The sequence below is a fragment of the Eriocheir sinensis genome, chromosome 3 (genome assembly GCF_024679095.1).
Source record: "Eriocheir sinensis breed Jianghai 21 chromosome 3, ASM2467909v1, whole genome shotgun sequence".
NCBI lineage: Eukaryota > Metazoa > Arthropoda > Malacostraca > Decapoda > Varunidae > Eriocheir > Eriocheir sinensis.
Genome location: NC_066511.1, coordinates 15,718,445 through 15,723,444, shown reverse-complemented (window position 1 = coordinate 15,723,444; position 5,000 = coordinate 15,718,445). Strand labels below are relative to the sequence as shown.

The following is a 5,000-nucleotide window of genomic DNA, read 5'->3' as shown; positions in this document are numbered from 1 at the left end:
AAGAGGAAAGAACTACCATTACTGCTACCACTAACCGGGCGATAAAAGCGGACAAGGACACTAGTATTCGAAAGAACTTAACGTTATTACGAAAATGAGTAATATCTTAGTTGCTGGTTGGATTCAAAATACTTGTCTAATCTATTCTTGAAGGCCGTAACTGTTGTACTATCAACGACATCACAGGGTAGAGAGTTCCAAACATTAACAACTCGACTGAAGAAGAAGTGTTTAGCTTTCTGCGTCGAGAATCTTTTACCACTTATCTTCAAATTGTGATTTCTTCTTGTTCTATTTGATCGATCAATTGTAAAGTAATCTTCCACATTAATATCACTGAATCCTTTAAACATTTTAAACACTTCTATTAGATCGCCTCGCATTCTTCGTTTTGATAGGCTGAATAAATTTACTTCTTTAAGCCTTTGTTCATGATAAATTTCTCAACCTAGGAATCATCTTTGTTACTCTTCGTTGAACCCGTTCCAACTTTTCTAAGTCTTTTCTGTAATAGGGAGACCAAAACTGTACACAGTACTCTATATGGGGTCGAACCAACAAATTATACAGTTTTAATATTACTTTTTCCGGTTTATTATTAAAGACTCGTTCGATGAAGCCAACCAATTTGTTTGCAGTTTTAACTACCTCTGAACAATGCTGACCGGGCTTTAAATCGCTTGATACAGTGATTCCAAGATCCTTTTCTATACTTACTGGAGGAAGTTATTGGCCATTCATTACGTACTGAACGCGATTGTTATTTTTTCCGATGTGCAACACTTTACATTTGTCAACGTCAAATTGATTGGCCCAACGTGCAAGTCGATCTAGATCTGATTGTAAAGCTTCTTCGTCGAGTGTCGCAGTTACTTTACTAGCAATTTTTGTGTCTTCAGCAAATTTTGATATTTTGCAAGTGAGCCCATAATCGATATCATTAACATAAGCAGGAGGAAGAGCGCGAAGAAAGGAGGGAAGAAGGGAGGGAGGGAGGAAGGAGAGGAAGAAGAGGGTAGGAGGAAGGGGCAGGAGCAGAGGAAAAGAAAAAAAAAGATAAAAGGAAGTTGCAAGAGAAAGAAGGAAAAAAGGGGAGAGGGAAGAATAGTGGGGGAGGAGGAAAGTGGAAGAGAGGGAGGGAAGGAAGGAAGGAAGGAAGGAAGGAAGGAAAGAAAGAAAAGAAGGAAGGTAAGGAAGGACAGTGGGCAAAGGTTGAGAAGGAAGAATGAAGGGAGGAAGGGAAGGGCAGGAGAGATAGTGGGCGGACGGAAAAGCGGGAAGAGAGGGAAGGGAAGGAGGGAAGGGAGGGAGGGAATGAGAGAAGGAGGTAAGAGAAGGGAAGGAAAGAAGGGAAGGAAGGTCAGTGGGCAAAAGATTGAGAAGAAAGAATGAAGGGATCGAGGAAGGGAAGGGCGGAAGGAGAGATAGTGGGCGGACGGGAAAAGCGGGAAGAGAGGGAAGGGAAGGAGGGAGGGGAGGAAGGGACTGATAGAGGGAGGTAAGAGAAGGGAAGGACAAGGAGGGGGAGAGCCAATACCCGATGATCTCATACTCTCATACCAGGTTAGCGCCGTTTTTCCAGTGCCCTCACGCCCCTATTTAAAAGGCTGCGTCCTATACAGCGTCAGCCTGGCCAGCAGTGTTACGCCTTTGCCTTTATTTTCTCTCCTGTTGCGTTGTGGAAAAAAATAAAGATATGATGAAAATAAAAGTGCAACATGACACCACGTTCCTGCATGCGAGTGTCTGTATGACCTGAAGGCAAGGGAGCATTTTTTATTTCTTTATTTATAAGTATTTTTCCCCTCTAAACCACTTCGGAGAGCGAGAGAGAGAGAGAGAGAGAGAGAGAGAGAGAGAGAGAGAGAGAGAGAGAAAGAAAAAGAGAGAGAGAGAGAGAGAGAGAGAGAGAGAGAGAAAGGGGGGAGGGTATGATGCTGCGTAAGTCAGAAGGATGTGTGCATGTGCGTGTGCTTGTGTGTGGGTGGGTGTGTGTGTGTGTCCATGTATGGCGGTGGTAGTGGGTGTAGGCAAGTTAGTGGATTTTTTTTTTTTTTTACAGTAAATGTTAAGTCGTAGGAGTGCTCACTGGGTGCTCATTCACCTTATTTGGGAAGGGGGAGTGCTTAATCATACCACTACCCACACCAATGGTAGGCCTAGCAAAGCAAGTCATCTATCACGGCAACCACTATAAATAAAATTCGCTTGCGCCACTAACGGTCTGAGAGGCCCCTCAAGAAAGCCTGCCAGTGCTATATGAAACACCTAAAAAGAACAAAAGTAGAAAAGATACATGGGTGGAAGGATGTAGCACTAATAAAGGGGTTTGTGGACACTATGCTAGAGGGTAAAGGCAGGTGATATTAATTAAGGGAGGGTAACTTGCTAATTAGAAGGTAAAGGTGTTGAAGAAAGCTAACCGATTTTCATGTGTCGAAGGTAAGCTTAACAGGTCCACAACACACACACACACACACACACACACACACACACACACACACACACACACACACACACACACACACACACACACAGCGTCTCCCACGGCCATAAGCAGCATTCCATTATAACTTCCAGTATGAATATCGGACAGTTTTCAGCCAATCGGAAGTTTCCAGTCGTCCTTATTATTAAAAACGAGGCTTGTGAGGCAGAAAAAAAACACACACGAGCGAGAATTGATTGCATGGAAACGAACAGCAAACGCGAACTTTAAACATCATGAAATTCAAACTTTCCCGAAATGTTACTCTTTTCATGCTTGCTTGCCAATCAGACTAATTGAAATTAAAACTGTTTTGTGTTGCACCATCTACGCTGATGGCTAAACAAATTATATTACAGTGATGGCGATATTCATGAATACATTTTTTTTATTATTTTTTCCGGTTGCTATTACCTATTCCCCAAACGGTCAACCATGTGTAATTTCCTATATTGCTTCCACATTTCGATATATCACAAGGGTTAAAAAAAATAAGAATCCATCAATAAAAAAATACAACGGAATATACATATAACAAATGGTACACACAAAATTCGGAAAAAAACATCAAAAAATCACAAAATACGGTAATTATGAAAATCAATAACTATTCCAATAACAAAAACTCAAAACAAATACAAATGACGCGGTACACGCAAAATATAAATCAATAACAGCAACAATAAAAAAAAGCTCTAAACAAAAAATACAAATGACACAAGCGGTATACACAGTTAAACACACACAAAATACATACGCAATAAATAAATCAATGACCATTTCCTCGCTCGTTGGACGTCGCACAAGAAGATTCGGAAAGGTGCGAGTGAGGGAGGAGGGAGGGAAACAAACGGAACATTCAGCCAGACGGTGTAGGGGTAGAAAACGACGATCCGAAACTTTGCGTGCGTATATGCGTGAGGAAATTTGCTGTGGCGTAACTCTGGATAACGCAGAGATTATGGTCCAAAGTTCCACGCAAACTAAACCGAGTGAACACAAACCGCCTGTAAAGTACTTCGTTCCCGGTAAAGTTCCCCCGTGATAGCGCGAAGCAGTAGTAGTAGTAGTAGTAGTGGTATAAGTGGTGGTGGTGGTTGCGAGGTAATAGTGGTGGTAACTTAGGTGGAGGCGGTAGTTGTGGAGGTAAGGTGTGTATAAATAGTTGTTGTAGTAGTAGTAGTAGTAGTAGTAGTAGTAGTAGTAGTAGTAGTAGTAGTAGAAACAGTAGTAGTAGAAATAGTAGTAGTAGTAGTAGTAGTAGTAGTAGTAGTAGTAGTAGTAGTAGTAGTAGTAGTAGTAGTGGTGGTGGTGGTGGTAGAAGAATAAAAAATTAGATGAAGAAAAAGAGAAGAAAGAAGAAAACGAAGAGCAAGAAGAAGAAATAGAAAAGCAAGAAGAAGAAGAAGAAGAAGAAGAAGAAGAAGAAGAAGAAGAAGAAGAAGAAGAAGAAGAAGAAAGCAGCAGTAGCAGAAGCAGAAGAGAAGAAAAAGAAGACCACCACCACCAACAACAACACCCTTTTACCCGATCACCTCTCCCTTCACAAGCAAAGAACACAAAGCCTAATAAAATCTGTCTGGACAAAATCCTCCGCCAAGACGCCGCGGCTGTTTATGGTAAATTAGTCTCCGTATATCACTCAGCGGCCGAGAGAGAGAGAGAGAGAGAGAGAGAGAGAGAGAGAGAGAGAGAGAGAGAGCGAGAGAGAGAGGGGGGGGAGAGGAAATGAAAAGAGAAATAAGAAAAGAAACAAGAGAAAGACTAAGAAAGAAAAACTAAGAAAGAAAAGAAAGATAGAAAAGGAGAAAGAAAAAGGAAGTGGAAGAAAATATAGGAAGAGAAAAAAACAAAAAGAAAGGAAATGAGATAGAAAGAAAGGAAGGAAGAGAACGGAGAGGAAAAGAAAGAAAAAGAAAAGAGAGAAAGGAGAAGCGAGGAGAAAAAGAAAGAAAAAAGACAGAGAGAGAGAGAGAGAGAGAGAGAGAGAGAGAGAGGGGGTGAGAGAGCATGTTTACCCAGACCAGAAAGGCGGTGGTTGGGAAAAATAAAAATAAAATCAAAACCGAGAGAGAAAGATGGAAGGAGTGCCTAAGCAAGAAAAAAAAGGAAGGAAGAGAAAGCAAGAATGGAAGAAAAAGAGGCAGGAAAAGCAGAACCTGGCAACGGTCTTCATTGTTGTTACTTGTTTTCTCTCTCTCTCTCTCTCTCTCTCTCTCTCTCTCTCAGCCGATCCCAAACCGGTCTTTATACCTTAAACTTGTCTTCATTGACCTAGAATATCAGAAAGCTACAAAGGTTGTGTGGCGACTTGTGTGTGTGTGTGTGTGTGTGTGTGTGTGTGTGTGTGTGTAACTGTTCATATACTTGGTTCCTATTCCGCTGTATTCTCTATCTCCACTACGGTCCAAAAAAGAGGAAGTATTTAAGCATTTTAAAGAAAAAGGTGTCAAAAGGTATAATGGGTATGTATGATGTTTGAAGGTATGCCATAATTAAAGCGTATCCGAGC

At 41.3% G+C, this 5,000-nt stretch overlaps 1 long non-coding RNA gene across 4 annotated transcripts in view; it reads right to left on the bottom strand.

Annotated features, from left to right (window-relative positions):
- LOC127005725 (uncharacterized) overlaps positions 1 to 5,000 on the bottom strand; it is a 155,573-nt gene that overhangs the window by 149,617 nt on the left and 956 nt on the right. The gene's annotated exons all lie outside the window — the stretch shown is intronic.